The 15,919-nt window shown below is 40.3% G+C and overlaps 7 non-coding genes across 7 annotated transcripts; all 7 read left to right on the forward strand.

Annotated features, from left to right (window-relative positions):
- Nucleotides 1-1,068: 1,068 nt before the first annotated feature.
- On the forward strand, nucleotides 1,069-1,140 carry TRNAE-CUC (transfer RNA glutamic acid (anticodon CUC)). Its single transcript has one exon. It is a non-coding gene; the product is annotated as a tRNA-Glu (tRNA).
- A 2,438-nt stretch (nucleotides 1,141-3,578) lies between these two features.
- TRNAE-CUC (transfer RNA glutamic acid (anticodon CUC)) lies at nucleotides 3,579-3,650 on the forward strand. Its single transcript has one exon. It is a non-coding gene; the product is annotated as a tRNA-Glu (tRNA).
- A 1,206-nt stretch (nucleotides 3,651-4,856) lies between these two features.
- Nucleotides 4,857-4,928, forward strand: TRNAE-CUC (transfer RNA glutamic acid (anticodon CUC)). Its single transcript has one exon. It is a non-coding gene; the product is annotated as a tRNA-Glu (tRNA).
- A 3,750-nt stretch (nucleotides 4,929-8,678) lies between these two features.
- Nucleotides 8,679-8,750, forward strand: TRNAE-CUC (transfer RNA glutamic acid (anticodon CUC)). Its single transcript has one exon. It is a non-coding gene; the product is annotated as a tRNA-Glu (tRNA).
- Nucleotides 8,751-11,351: 2,601 nt separating this feature from the next.
- On the forward strand, nucleotides 11,352-11,424 carry TRNAE-CUC (transfer RNA glutamic acid (anticodon CUC)). Its single transcript has one exon. It is a non-coding gene; the product is annotated as a tRNA-Glu (tRNA).
- A 1,179-nt stretch (nucleotides 11,425-12,603) lies between these two features.
- Nucleotides 12,604-12,674, forward strand: TRNAE-CUC (transfer RNA glutamic acid (anticodon CUC)). The gene has a single exon. It is a non-coding gene; the product is annotated as a tRNA-Glu (tRNA).
- A 2,606-nt stretch (nucleotides 12,675-15,280) lies between these two features.
- On the forward strand, nucleotides 15,281-15,353 carry TRNAE-CUC (transfer RNA glutamic acid (anticodon CUC)). Its single transcript has one exon. It is a non-coding gene; the product is annotated as a tRNA-Glu (tRNA).
- The last annotated feature ends 566 nt before the right edge of the window (nucleotides 15,354-15,919 follow it).

Below are 15,919 nucleotides of genomic sequence, written 5' to 3' on the forward strand. Positions count from 1 at the left end.
TCCGTGACCGGGAACTGAACCCAGACCGCAGCACTGAGAGCTTCGAATTTTAATCGCCAGACCATCAGGGAAGTTGTTAGATGTACCTCCACGTGTCCTGCTGTCCGGTAACATCACCAGGCTTGATCTTCGATTGCTGACTGAAGTGTTCCCCAGGCAGTCGCCATCTCTTATGGTCTCACGATTCCACGTAAATCTCGTGCACAGATTCCAATGCACCATCAACTTTCGAGCCAGCTCCCGATGTTGGAGGTGCCAGGATAGCAGGGCACGTGGAGGCACCTCCAACAGCTTCATTGGTAGTCTAGTGGTTAGGATTTGCCATTTCACCGCAGCGGCCTGGGTAAGAATCCCTGTCAAAGAACAATTTTTACGTAAATAAAAAAAGTTAACTATTTTTTTGCTTAAAACTTTCGTGACTGCAGGAATTCATATTCTTGGTCCGTTAGGTAAAGTCACGTAAATTAAAAACAAAAAATAATAAAAAAAAATGCAATTAAAAAGAATAAAAATAAAATAAAGATAAAAATGCATAGAAAATTATGAAAGAAAAAAAACAACAATTAAAAGAGTTAAATAAAATAAAAAATGCGAAGGTTTTTTGCTTTTATGATTTTCCATTCATTTTTTTATTTTTGTTACTTAAAAAAAAATTAGTATTTTGTTTACTTTTTATTTCTATTTACATGACTTTACCGAATTAATCAATACTATAAATACTTTTAATTCAAGTATTCGTGGAACTGTTTTGAAAATGAAACCAAAATACTATTTCCCTTATGGGGATTCGATCCCAAGCGGGGGCGGAGGGAGCGCCAAAAACTAACCAGTTGCCACACCAGGAAAATTGGTGATTGTCCCTCCACGTGTCCTGCTGTCCCGCATTATCACCAGGCTTGAACTTCTACTGCTGACCGAAGGTTTTCCCAGGCAGTCGCCATCTCTTACGGTATCACGATTCCACAGTCAATCCCGTGAACAGATTCCATTGCTCCATCAACTCTCGAGCGAGCTCCCGGTGTTGGAGGTGCCAGGACAGCAGGACATGTGGAGACACCTCAACCCGATTTCCTGGTGGTCTAGTGGTTAGGATTCGGCGCTCTCACCGCCGCGGCCCGGGTTCGATTCCCGGTCAGGGAACACTTTTTTATAAACAATAAAAAAAAGTTATTTTCTTCTTTACGGAAAAGTTTAACTGCTTTAAAAAAGACACAAAGAGCCTCATTCGGTGACCGGGAACTGAACCCAGACCGCAGCACTGAGAGCTTCGAATTTTAATCACCAGACCACCAGGGAAGTTGTTAGATGTCCTCCACGTGTCCTGCTGTCCGGTAACATCACCAGGCTTGATCATCGATTGCTGACTGAAGTGTTCCCCAGGCAGTCGCCATCTCTTATGGTCTCACGATTCCACGTAAATCTCGTGAACAGATTCCAATGCACCATCAACTCTCGAGCCAGCTCCCGATGTTGGAGGTGCCAGGATAGCAGGACACGTGGAGGCACCTCCAACAGCTTCACTGGTAGTCTAGTGGTTAGGATTTGCCATTTCACCGCAGCGGCCTGGGTGAGAGTCCCTGTCAAAGAACACTTTTTACGTAAATAAAAAAGTTAACTATTTTTTTACTTAAAACTTTCGTGACTGCAGGAATTCATATTCTTGGTTCGTTAGGTAAAGTCACGTAAATAAAAACAAAAAATAATAAAAAATGCCAGTAAAAAGAATAAAAATGAAATAAAGAAAAAATGCATTGAAAATTATGAAAGAAAAAAACCAACAATAAAAAGAGTTAAATAAAAATAAAAATGCGAAGGTTTTTTGCTTTCATTATTTTCAATTGATTTTTAATTTTGTCTTCGTATTTTTTTATTGTTTGGTTTTTTGCTTTTATGATTTTCCATTCATTTTTTATTTTTGTTACTTTGAAAAATTATTGTCTTTTGTATTTTGTTTGCTTTTTATTTCTATTTACGTGACTTTACCGAATTAATCAATAATATAAATACTTTTAATTCAGGCATTCGTGGAACTGCTTTGAAAATGAATCCAAAATACTATTTCCCTTACGGGGATTCGATCCCGAGCGGGGGCGGAGGGAGCGCCAAAACCTAACCAGTTGCCACACCAGGTAAATTGGTGATTGTGCCTCCACGTGTCCTGCTGTCCCGCATTATCACTGGGCTTGAACTTCTACTGCTGACCGAAGGTTTTCCCAGGCAGTCGCCATCTCTTACGGTATCACGATTCCACAGTCAATCCCGTGAACAGATTCCATTGCTCCATCAACTCTCGAGCGAGCTCCCGGTGTTGGAGGTGCCAGGACAGCAGGACATGTGGAGACACGTCAACCAGTTTCCCAGTTGGTCTAGTGGTTAGGATTAGGTGCTTTCACTGCCGCGGCCCCGGTTCGATTCCCTGTCAGGGAATACTATTTTTGTAAACAATGAAAAAAGTTATTTTCTTCTTTACGAAAAGTTTAACTGCTTTAAAAAAAGACACCAAGAGCCTCATTCCGTGACCGGGAACTGAACCCAGACCGCAGCACTGAGAGCTTCGAATTTTAATCACCAGACCACCAGGGAAGTTGTTAGATGTACCTCCACGTGTCCTGCTGTCCCGCACCATCACCAGGCTTGATCTTCGATTGCTGACTGAAGTGTTCCCCAGGCAGTCGCCATCTCTTATGGTCTCACGATTCCACGTAAATCACGTGCACAGATTCCAATGCACCATCAACTTTCGAACCAGCTCCCGATGTTGGAGGTGCCAGGATAGCAGGACACGTGGAGGCACCTCCAACAGCTTCATTGGTAGTCTAGTGGTTAGGATTTGCCATTTCACCGCAGCGGCCTGGGTAAGAATCCCTGTCAAAGAACACTTTTTACGTAAATAAAAAAAGTTAACTATTTTTTTGCTTAAAACTTTCGTGACTGCAGGAATTCATATTCTTGGTCCGTTAGGTAAAGTCACGTAAATTAAAAACAAAAAATAAAAAAAAATGCAATTAAAAAGAATAAAAATAAAATAAAGATAAAAATGCATTGAAAATTATGAAAGAAAAAAAACAACAATTAAAAGAGTTATATAAAATAAAAAATGCGAAGGTTTTTTGCTTTTATGATTTTCCATTCATTTTTTAATTTTTGTTACTTAAAACAAAAATTAGTATTTTGTTTACTTTTTATTTCTATTTACATGACTTTACCGAATTAATCAATACTATAAATACTTTTAATTCAGGTATTCGTGGAACTGTTTTGAAAATGAAACCAAAATACTATTTCCCTTATGGGGATTCGATCCCAAGCGGGGGCGGAGGGAGCGCCAAAACCTAACCAGTTGCCACACCAGGGAAATTGGTGATTGTCCCTCCACGTGTCCTGCTGTCCCGCATTATCACCAGGCTTGAACTTCTACTGCTGACCGAAGGTTTTCCCAGGCAGTCGCCATCTCTTACGGTATCACGATTCCACAGTCAATCCCGTGAACAGATTCCATTGCTCCATCAACTCTGGAGCGAGCTCCCGGTGTTGGAGGTGCCAGGACAGCAGGACATGTGGAGACACCTCAACCAGATTTCCTGGTGGTCTAGTGGTTAGGATTCGGCGCTCTCACCGCCGCGGCCCGGGTTCGATTCCCGGTCAGGGAACACTTTTTTATAAACAATAAAAAAAGTTATTTTCTTCTTTACGGAAAAGTTTAACTGCTTTAAAAAAGACACAAAGAGCCTCATTCGGTGACCGGGAACTGAACCCAGACCGCAGCACTGAGAGCTTAGAATTTTAATCACCAGACCACCAGGGAAGTTGTTAGATGTCCTCCACGTGTCCTGCTGTCCGGTAACATCACCAGGCTAGATCATCGATTGCTGACTGAAGTGTTCCCCAGGCAGTCGCCATCTCTTATGGTCTCACGATTCCACGTAAATCTCGTGAACAGATTCCAATGCACCATCAACTCTCGAGCCAGCTCCCGATGTTGGAGGTGCCAGGATAGCAGGACACGTGGAGGCACCTCCAACAGCTTCATTGGTAGTCTAGTGGTTAGGATTTGCCATTTCACCGCAGCGGCCTGGGTAAGAATCCCTGTGAAAGAACACTTTTTACGTAAATATAAAAGTTAACTATTTTTTTGCTTAAAACTTTCGTGACTGCAGGAATTCATATTCTTGGTCCGTTAGGTAAAGTCACGTAAATAAAAAACAAAAAATAATAAAAAATGCAATTAAAAAGAATAAAAATAAAATAAAGATAAAAATGCATTGAAAATTATGAAAGAAAATAACCAACAAAAAAAAGTTAAATAAAATTATAAATTCGAAGTTTTTTGATTTTATTATTTTCAATTCATTTTAAATTTTGTCTTCGTATTTTTTATTGTATGGTTTTTTGCTTTTATTATTTTCCATTCATTTTTTTATTTTTATTTCTTAAAAACAATATTTGTATTTTGTTTACTTTTTTTTCTATTCATGTGACTTTACCGAATTAATCAATAATATAAATACTTTTAATTGAGGCATTCGTGGAACTGCTTTGAAAATGATACCAAAATACTATTTCCTTTACGGGGATTCGATCCCAAGCGGGGGCGGAGGGAGCGGCAAAACCTAACCAGTTGCCACACCAGGGAAATTGGTGATTGTGCCTCCACGTGTCATGTTTTCCCGCATTATCACCAGGCTTGAACTTCTACTGCTGACCGAAGGTTTTCCCAGGCAGTCGCCATCTCTAACGGTATCACGATTCCACAGTCAATCCCGTGAACAGATTCCATTGCTCCATCAACTCTCGAGCGAGCTCCCGGTGTTGGAGGTGCCAGGACAGCAGGACATGTGGAGACACCTCAACCAGCTTACCTGGTGGTCTAGTGGTTAGGATTCGGTGCTCTCATCGCCGCGGCCCGGGTTCGATTCCTGGTCAGGGAACCATTTTTTTTATAAACAATAAGAAAAGTTATTTTCTTCTTTACGGAAAAGTTTAACTGCTTTAAAAAAGACACAAAGAGCCTCATTCGGTGACCGGGAACTGAACCCAGACCGCAGCACTGAGAGCTTCGAATTGTAATCACCAGACCACCAGGGAAGTTGTTAGATGTCCTCCACGCGTCCTGCTGTCCGGTAACATCACCAGGCTTGATCATCGATTGCTGACTGAAGTGTTCCCCAGGCAGTCGCCATCTCTTATGGTCTCACGATTCCACGTAAATCTCGTGAACAGATTCCAATGCACCATCAACTCTCGAGCCAGCTCCCGATGTTTGAGGTGCCAGGATAGCAGGACACGTGGAGGCACCTCCAACAGCTTCATTGGCAGTCTAGTGGTTAGGATTTGCCATTTCACCGCAGCGGCCTGGGTAAGAATCCCTGTCAAAGAACACTTTTTACGTAAATAAAAAAGTTAACTATTTTTTCACTTAAAACTTTCGTGACTGCAGGAATTCATATTCTTGGTCCGTTAGGTAAAGTCACGTGAATAAAAAACAAAAAATAATAAAAAAAAAAATGCAATTAAAAAGAATAAAAATAAATTAAAGATAAAAATGCATTGAAAATTATGAAAGACAATAACCAAGAAAAAAAAGTTAAATAAAATTATAAATTCGATGATTTTTGCTTTTATTATTTTCAATTAATTTTGAATTTTGTCTTCGTATTTTTTTATTGTATGGTTTTTTGCTTTTATGATTTTCCATTCATTTTTTTATTTTTGTTACTTTAAAACAATATTAGTATTTTGTTTACTTTTTTTTCTATTCATGTGACTTTACCGAATTAATCAATAACATAAATACTTTTAATTCAGGCATTCGTGGAACTGCTTTGAAAATGAAACCAAAATACTATTTCCCTTACGGGGATTCGATCCCGAGCGGGGGCGGAGGGAGCGCCAAAACCTAACCAGTTGCCACACCATGGAAATTGGTGATTGTGTCTCCACGTGTCCGGCTGTCCCGCATTATCACTGGGCTTGAACTTCTACTGCTGACCGAAGGTTTTCCCAGGCAGTCGCCATCTCTTACGGTATCACGATTCCACAGTCAATCCCGTGAACAGATTCCATTGCTCCATCAACTCTCGAGCGAGCTTCCGGTGTTGGAGGTGCCAGGACAGCAGGACATGTGGAGACATCTCAACCAGCTTCCCTGGTGGTCTAGTGGTTAGGATTCGGCGCTCTCACTGCCGCGGCCTGGGTTCGCTTCCCGTCAGAGAACACTTTTTTTTATAAACAATAAAAAAAGTTATTTTCTTCTTTACGGAAAAGTTTAACTGCTATAAAAAAGACACCAAGAGCCTCATTCCGTGACCGAGAACTGAACCCAGACCGCAGCACTGAGAGCATCGAATTTTAATCACAAGACCACCATGGAAGTTGTTAGATGTTTCTCCACGTGTCCTGCTGTCCCGCATCATCACCAGGCTTGATATTCGATTGCTGACTGAAGTGTTCCCCAGGCAGTCGCCATCTCTTATGGTCTCACGATTCCACGTAAATCTCGTGAACAGATTCCAATGCACCATCAACTCTCGAGCCAGCTCCCCGATGTTGGAGGTGCCAGGATAGCAGGACACGTGGAGGCACCTCCAACAGCTTCATTGGTAGTCTAGTGGTTAGGATTTGCCATTTCACCGCAGCGGCCTGGGTAAGAATCCCTGTCAAAGAACACTTTTTACGTAAATAAAAAAGTTAACTATTTTTTTACTTAAAACTTTCGTGACTGCAGGAATTCATATTCTTGGTCCGTTAGGTAAAGTCACGTGAATAAAAAACAAAAAAAAATAAAAAAATGCAATTAAAAAGAATAAAAATAAATTAAAGATAAAAATGCATTGAAAATTATGAAAGACAATAACCAAGAAAAAAAAGTTAAATAAAATTATAAATTCGATGATTTTTGCTTTTATTATTTTCAATTAATTTTGAATTTTGTCTTCGTATTTTTTTATTGTATGGTTTTTTGCTTTTATGATTTTCCATTTATTTTTTTATTTTTGTTACTTTAAAACAATATTAGTATTTTGTTTACTTTTTTTTCTATTCATGTGACTTTACCGAATTAATCAATAACATAAATACTTTTAATTCAGGCATTCGTGGAACTGCTTTGAAAATGAAACCAAAATACTATTTCCCTTACGGGGATTCGATCCCGAGCGGGGGCGGAGGGAGCGCCAAAACCTAACCAGTTGCCACACCATGGAAATTGGTGATTGTGCCTCCACGTGTCCTGCTGTCCCGCATTATCACCAGGCTGGAACTTCTACTGCTGACCGAAGGTTTTCCCAGGCAGTCGCCATCTCTTACGGTATCACGATTCCACAGTCAATCCCGTGAACAGATTCCATTGCTCCATCAACTCTCGAGCGAGCTCCCGGTGTTGGAGGTGCCAGGACAGCAGGACATGTGGAGACACCTCAACCAGATTTCCTGGTGGTCTAGTGGTTAGGATTCGGCGCTCTCACCACAGCGGCCCGGGTTAGATTCCCGGTCAGGGAACACTTTTTTTATAAATAATAAAAAAAGTTATTTTCTTCTTTACGGAAAAGTTTAACTGCTTTAAAAAGACACCAAGAACCTCATTCCGTGACCGGGAACTGAACCCAGACCGCAGCACTGAGAGCTTCGAATTTTAATCACCAGACCACCAGGGAAGTTGTTAGATGTACCTCCACGTGTCCTGCTGTCCCGCATCATCACCAGGTTTGATCTTCGATTGCTGACTGAAGTGTTCCCCAGGCAGTCGCCATCTCTTATGGTATCACGATTCCACGTAAATCTCGTGAACAGATTCCAATGCACCATCAACTCTCGAGCGAGCTCCCGGTGTTGGAGGTGCCAGGATAGCAGGACACGTGGAGGCACCTCCAACAGCTTCACTGGTAGTCTAGTGGTTAGGATTTGCCATTTCACCGCAGCGGCCTGGGTAAGAATCCCTGTCAAAGAACACTTTTACGTAAATAAATAAGTTAACTATTTTATTACTTAAAACTTTCGTGACTGCAGGAATTCATATTCTTGGTTCGTTAGGTAAAGTCACGTAAATAAAAAAACAAAAAATAATGAAAATGCAATTAAAAAGAATAAAAATAAAAAAAAGATAAAAATGCATTGAAAATAATGAAAGAAAAAAAACAACAATAAAAATAATTAAATTAAATAAAAAATGCGAAGGTTTTTTGTTTTTATTATTTTCAATTGATTTTTTATTTTGTCTTCGTATTTTTTTATTGTATGTTTTTTGCTTTTATGATTTTCCATTAATTTTTTGTATTTTCGTTACTTTAAAAAAACATTAGTATTTTGTTTACTTTATATTTCTATTTACGAGACTTTACAGAATTAATCAATACTATAAATACTTTTAATTCAGGCATTCGTGGAACTGCTTTGAAAATGAAACCAAAATATTATTTCCCTTACGGGGATTTGATCCCGAGCGGGCGCGGAGGGAGCGCTAAAACCTAACCAGTTGCCACACCAGAGAAATTGGTGATTGTGCCTCCACGTGTCCTGTTTTCCTGCATTATCACCAGGCTTGAACTTCTACTGCTGACCGAAGGTTTTCCCAGGCACAGTCAATCCCGTGAACAGATTCCATTGCTCCATAAACTCTCGAGCGAGCTCCCGGTGTTGGAGGTGCCAGGACAGCAGGACATGTGGAGGCACCTCAACCAGATTCCCTGGTGGTCTAGTGGTTAGGATTCGGCGCTCTCACCGCCGCGGCCCGGGTTCGATTCCCGGTCAGGGAACACTTTTAATAAATAATAAAAAAAGTTATTTTCTTTTAGATTTGAAGCTTTATTGACTGCAAGGAATCATATTCTTAGGTTTTTTCGGTAAAGTCACGTAGGTAAAACATCAAAATTAATGAAAATAAAATAAAATAAAAACAAAAATCACGACGTTTCAGAGGCAACACAAGTCTCCGTCATCAGGTGGGACCGTCTGGCTGTGTAATCTGGCTGTGACGGTCCCACCTGATGACGGAGACTTGTGTTGCCTCCGAAACGTCGTGATTTTTGTTTTTATTTTATTTTATTTTCATTAATTTAGATGTTTTACCTACGTGACTTTACCGAAAAAACCTAAGAATATAGTTATTTTCTTCTTTACGGAAAAGTTTAACTGCTTTAAAAAGACACCAAGAGCCTCATTCCGTGACCGCGAACTGAACCCAGACCGCAGCACTGAGAGCTTCGAATTTTAATCACCAGACCACCAGGGAAGTTGTAAGATGTACCTCCACGTGTCCTGCTGTCCCGCATCATCACCAGGCTTGATCTTCGATTGCTGACTGAAGTGTTCCCCAGGCAGTCGCCATCTCTTATGGTCTCACGATTCCACGTAAATCTCGTGAACAGATTCCAATGCACCATCAACTCTCGAGCGAGCTCCCGGTGTTGGAGGTGCCAGGATAGCAGGACACGTGGAGGCACCTCCAACAGCTTCACTGGTAGTCTAGTGGTTAGGATTTGCCATTTCACCTCAGCGCCTGGGTAAGAATCCCTGTCAAAGAACACTTTTTACGTAAATAAAAAAGTTAACTATTTTTTTACTTAAAACTTTCGTGACTGCAGGAATTCACATTCTTGGTTCGTTAGGTAAAGTCACGTAAATAAAAAAAATAATAAAAATGCAATTAAAAAGAATAAAAATAAAATAAAGATAAAAATGCATTGAAAATTATGAAAGAAAAAAACCAATAATAAAAAGAGTTAAATAAAATTAAAAATGCGAAGGTTTTTTGCTTTTATGATTTTCCATTCATTTTTTTATTTTTGTTACTTAAAAAAAAATATTAGTATTTTGTTTACTTTTTATTTCTATTTACATGACTTTACCGAATTAATCAATACTATAAATACTTTTAATTCAGGTATTCGTGGAACTGTTTTGAAAATGAAACCAAAATACTATTTCCTCTTCTTGGTTTTTTCGGTAAAGTCACGTAGAAGGGAAGTAATAAAATAATAAAAATAAAACATAATAAAATGAAACAATTCTCACGACGTTTCGGCCACAACGCAAGCAGCCGTCCTCAGGTGAAGAATGAGACACTCAAGCTAGGAACTTACATATAAGCTGGGTTGGGGGTGGTAGAAGAGCGCCTTAACAAAAAGAATGTGCATATCAAGATGAGTTTAGCATATACATGGGAAATGCGCAGGGGGCGGGGGGGCTTCAAAGTCATACCATGTCCACGCACTATGCAGGATCAAGAGCACCAAGGGGGGGTGCAGGGATTAGCATTAACAAAGGAAAGGAATGCCAATGATATATAGCTGCAGTAACTAAACAACACCGTAGAAAACTAAGGTATAAACTACATACAAAGACTAAAATATAAACTGCATAGCACCATCAGTATACCTACTATACTCTACAATAAGCTGAGTTACTAACAGCAAGTAATACATTACAATTCTACGTCGTAAAAGTTATATAATATGCTTCCCTCTAAACTTTATTCTCTTACAGGGAAGCATATTATATAACTTTTACGACGTAGAATTGTAATGTATTACTTGCTGTTAGTAACTCAGCTTATTGTAGAGTATAGTAGGTATACTGATGGTGCTATGCAGTTTATATTTTAGTCTTTGTATGTAGTTTATACCTTAGTTTTCTACGGTGTTGTTTAGTTACTGCAGCTACATATCATTGGCATTCCTTTCCTTTGTTAATGCTAATCCCTGCACCCCCCCTTGGTGCTCTTGATCCTGCATAGTGCGTGGACATGGTATGACTTTGAAGCCCCCCCGCCACCTGCGCATTTCCCATGTATATGCTAAACTCATCTTGATATGCACATTCTTTTTGTTAAGGGCTCTTCTACCACCCCCAACCCAGCTTATATGTAAGTTCCTAGCATGAGTGTCTCATTCTTCACCTGAGGACGGCTGCTTGCGTTGTGGCCGAAACGTCGTGAGAATTGTTTCATTTTATTATGTTTTATTTTTATTATTTTATTACTTCCCTTCTACGTGACTTTACCGAAAAAACCAAGAAGATGAATCCCTGCAGTCACGAAAGCTTTAAATCGAAAAATACTATTTCCCTGACGGGGATTCGATCCCAAGCGGGGGCGGAGGGAGCGCCAAAACCTAACCAGTTGCCACACCAGGGAAATTGGTGATTGTCCCTCCACGTGTCCTGCTGTCCCGCATTATCACCAGGCTTGAACTTCTACTGCTGACCGAAGGTTTTCCCAGGCAGTCGCCATCTCTTACGGTATCACGATTCCACAGTCAATCCCGTGAACAGATTCCATTGCTCCATCAACTCTCGAGCGAGCTCCCGGTGTTGGAGGTGCCAGGACAGCAGGACATGTGGAGACACTTCAACCAGATTTCCTGGTGGTCTAGTGGTTAGGATTCGGCGCTCTCACCGCCGCGGACCCGGGTTTGATTCCCGGTCAAGGAACACTTTTTTATAAATAATAAAAAAAGTTATTTTCTTCTTTACGGAAAAGTTTAACTGCTTTAAAAAGACACCAAGAGCCTCATTCCGTGACCGGGAACTGAACCCAGACCGCAGCACTGAGAGCTTCGAATTTTAATCTCCAGACCACCAGGGAAGTTGTTAGATGTACCTCCACGTGTCCTGCTGTCCCGCATCATCACCAGGTTTGATCTTCGATTGCTGACTGAAGTGTTCCCCAGGCAGTCGCCATCTCTTATGGTCTCACGATTCCACGTAAATCTCGTGAACAGATTCCAATGCACCATCAACTCTCGAGCGAGCTCCCGGTGTTGGAGGTGCCAGGATAGCAGGACACGTGGAGGCACCTCCAACAGCTTCACTGGTAGTCTAGTGGTTAGGATTTGCCATTTCACCGCAGCGGCCTGGGTAAGAATCCCTGTCAAAGAACACTTTTTACGTAAATAAAAAAGTTAAATATTTTATTACTTAAAACTTTCGTGACTGCAGGAATTCATATTCTTGGTTCGTTAGGTAAAGTCACGTAAATAAAAAAACAAAAAATAATAAAATGCAATTAAAAAGAATAAAAATAAAATAAAGATAAAAATGCATTGAAAATAATGAAAGAAAAAAAACAACAAAAAAATAATTAAATTAAATAAAAAATGCGAAGGTTTTTTGTTTTATTATTTTCAATTGATTTTTAATTTTGTCTTCGTATTTTTTTATTGTATGGTTTTTTGCTTTTATGATTTTCCATTAATTTTTTGTATTTTCGTTACTTTAAAAAAACATTAGTATTTTGTTTACTTTTTATTTCTATTCACGTGACTATACAGAATTAATCAATACTATAAATACTTTTAATTCAGGCATTCGTGGAACTGCTTTGAAAATGAAACCAAAATATTTTTTCCCTTACGGGGATTTGATCCCGAGCGGGCGCGGAGGGAGCGCCAAAACCTAACCAGTTGCCACACCAGAGAAATTGGTGATTGTGCCTCCACGTGTCCTGTTTTCCTGCATTATCACCAGGCTTGAACTTCTACTGCTGACCGAAGGTTTTCCCAGGCACACTCAAACCCGTGAACAGATTCCAGTGCTCCATCAACTCTCGAGCGAGCTCCCGGTGTTGGAGGTGCCAGGACAGCAGGACATGTGGAGACACCTCAACCAGATTCCCTGGTGGTCTAGTGGTTAGGATTCGGCGCTCTCACCGCTGCGGCCGGGTTCGATTCCCGGTCAGGGAACACTTTTTAATAAATAATAAAAAAAAGTTATTTTCTTTTAGATTTGAAGCTTTCGTGACTGCAAGGAATCATATTCTTAGGTTTTTTCGGTAAAGTCACGTAGGTAAAACATCAAAATTAATGAAAATAAAATAAAAACAAAAATCACGACGTTTCAGAGGCAACACAAGTCTCCGTCATCAGGTGGGACCGTCTGGCTGTGTAATCTGGCTGTGACGGTCCCACCTGATGACGGAGACTTGTGTTGCCTCCGAAACGTCGTGATTTTTGTTTTTATTTTATTTTATTTTCATTAATTTTGATGTTTTACCTACGTGACTTTACCGAAAAAACCTAAGAATATAGTTATTTTCTTCTTTACGGAAAAGTTTAACTGCTTTAAAAAGACACCAAGAGCCTCATTCTATGACCGGGAACTGAACCCAGACCGCAGCACTGAGAGCTTCGAATTTTAATCACCAGACCACCAGGGAAGTTGTAAGATGTACCTCCACGTGTCCTGCTGTCCCGCATCATCACCAGGCTTGATCTTCGATTGCTGACTGAAGTGTTCCCCAGGCAGTCGCCATCTCTTATGGTCTCACGATTCCACGTAAATCTCGTGAACAGATTCCAATGCACCATCAACTCTCGAGCGAGCTCCCGGTGTTGGAGGTGCCAGGATAGCAGGACACGTGGAGGCACCTCCAACAGCTTCACTGGTAGTCTAGTGGTTAGGATTTGCCATTTCACCGCAGCGGCCTGGGTAAGAATCCCTGTCAAAGAACACTTTTTACGTAAATAAAAAAGTTAACTATTTTTTTACTTAAAACTTTCGTGACTGCAGGAATTCACATTCTTGGTTCGTTAGGTAAAGTCACGTAAATAAAAAAACAAAAAATAATGAAAATGCAATTAAAAAGAATAAAAATAAAATAAAGATAAAAATGCATTGAAAATTATGAAAGAAAAAAAACAATAATAAAAAGAGTTAAATAAAATTAAAAATGCGAAGGTTTTTTGCTTTTATGATTTTCCATTCATTTTTTTATTTTTGTTACTTAAAAAAAATATATTAGTATTTTGTTTACTTTTTATTTCTATTTACATGACTTTACCGAATTAATCAATACTATAAATACTTTTAATTCAGGTATTCGTGGAACTGTTTTGAAAATGAAACCAAAATACTATTTCCTCTTCTTGGTTTTTTCGGTAAAGTCACGTAGAAGGGAAGTAATAAAATAATAAAAATAAAACATAATAAAATGAAACAATTCTCACGACGTTTCGGCCACAACGCAAGCAGCCGTCCTCAGGTGAAGAATGAGACACTCAAGCTAGGAACTTACATATAAGCTGGGTTGGGGGTGGTAGAAGAGCGCCTTAACAAAAAGAATGTGCATATCAAGATGAGTTTAGCATATACATGGGAAATGCGCAGGGGGCGGGGGGGCTTCAAAGTCATACCATGTCCACGCACTATGCAGGATCAAGAGCACCAAGGGGGGGTGCAGGGATTAGCATTAACAAAGGAAAGGAATGCCAATGATATATAGCTGCAGTAACTAAACAACACCGTAGAAAACTAAGGTATAAACTACATACAAAGACTAAAATATAAACTGCATAGCACCATCAGTATACCTACTATACTCTACAATAAGCTGAGTTACTAACAGCAAGTAATACATTACAATTCTACGTCGTAAAAGTTATATAATATGCTTCCCTCTAAACTTTATTCTCTTACAGGGAAGCATATTATATAACTTTTACGACGTAGAATTGTGATGTATTACTTGCTATTAGTAACTCAGCTTATTGTAGAGTATAGTAGGTATACTGATGGTGCTATGCAGTTTATATTTTAGTCTTTGTATGTAGTTTATACCTTAGTTTTCTACGGTGTTGTTTAGTTACTGCAGCTACATATCATTGGCATTCCTTTCCTTTGTTAATACTAATCCCTGCACCCCCCCTTGGTGCTCTTGATCCTGCATAGTGCGTGGACATGGTATGACTTTGAAGCCCCCCCGCCCCCTGCGCATTTCCCATGTATATGCTAAACTCATCTTGATATGCACATTCTTTTTGTTAAGGGCTCTTCTACCACCCCCAACCCAGCTTATATGTAAGTTCCTAGCTTGAGTGTCTCATTCTTCACCTGAGGACGGCTGCTTGCGTTGTGGCCGAAACGTCGTGAGAATTGTTTCATTTTATTATGTTTTATTTTTATTATTTTATTACTTCCCTTCTACGTGACTTTACCGAAAAAACCAAGAAGATGAATCCCTGCAGTCACGAAAGCTTTTAATCGAAAAATACTATTTCCCTGACGGGGATTCGATCCCAAGCGGGGGCGGAGGGAGCGCCAAAACCTAACCAGTTGCCACACCAGGGAAATTGGTGATTGTCCCTCCACGTGTCCTGCTGTCCCGCATTATCACCAGGCTTGAACTTCTACTGCTGACCGAAGGTTTTCCCAGGCAGTCGCCATCTCTTACGGTATCACGATTCCACAGTCAATCCCGTGAACAGATTCCATTGCTCCATCAACTCTCGAGCGAGCTCCCGGTGTTGGAGGTGCCAGGACAGCAGGACATGTGGAGACACTTCAACCAGATTTCCTGGTGGTCTAGTGGTTAGGATTCGGCGCTCTCACCGCCGCGGACCCGGGTTCGATTCCCGGTCAAGGAACACTTTTTTTTATGAATAATAAAAAAAGTTATTTTCTTCTTTACGGAAAAGTTTAACTGCTTTAAAAAGACACCAAGAGCCTCATTCCGTGACCGGGAACTGAACCCAGACCGCAGCACTGAGAGCTTCGAATTTTAATCTCCAGACCACCAGGGAAGTTGTTAGATGTACCTCCACGTGTCCTGCTGTCCCGCATCATCACCAGGTTTGATCTTCGATTGCTGACTGAAGTGTTCCCCAGGCAGTCGCCATCTCTTATGGTCTCACGATTCCACGTAAATCTCGTGAACAGATTCCAATGCACCATCAACTCTCGAGCGAGCTCCCGGTGTTGGAGGTGCCAGGATAGCAGGACACGTGGAGGCACCTCCAACAGCTTCACTGGTAGTCTAGTGGTTAGGATTTGCCATTTCACCGCAGCGGCCTGGGTAAGAATCCCTGTCAAAGAACACTTTTTACGTAAATAAAAAAGTTAAATATTTTATTACTTAAAACTTTCGTGACTGCAGGAATTCATATTCTTGGTTCGTTAGGTAAAGTCACGTAAATAAAAAAACAAAAAATAA

Source organism: Lampetra planeri, chromosome 14 (assembly GCF_965212315.1).
Source record: "Lampetra planeri chromosome 14, kcLamPlan1.2.h2, whole genome shotgun sequence".
NCBI classification, from domain to species: Eukaryota; Metazoa; Chordata; class Hyperoartia; order Petromyzontiformes; family Petromyzontidae; genus Lampetra; species Lampetra planeri.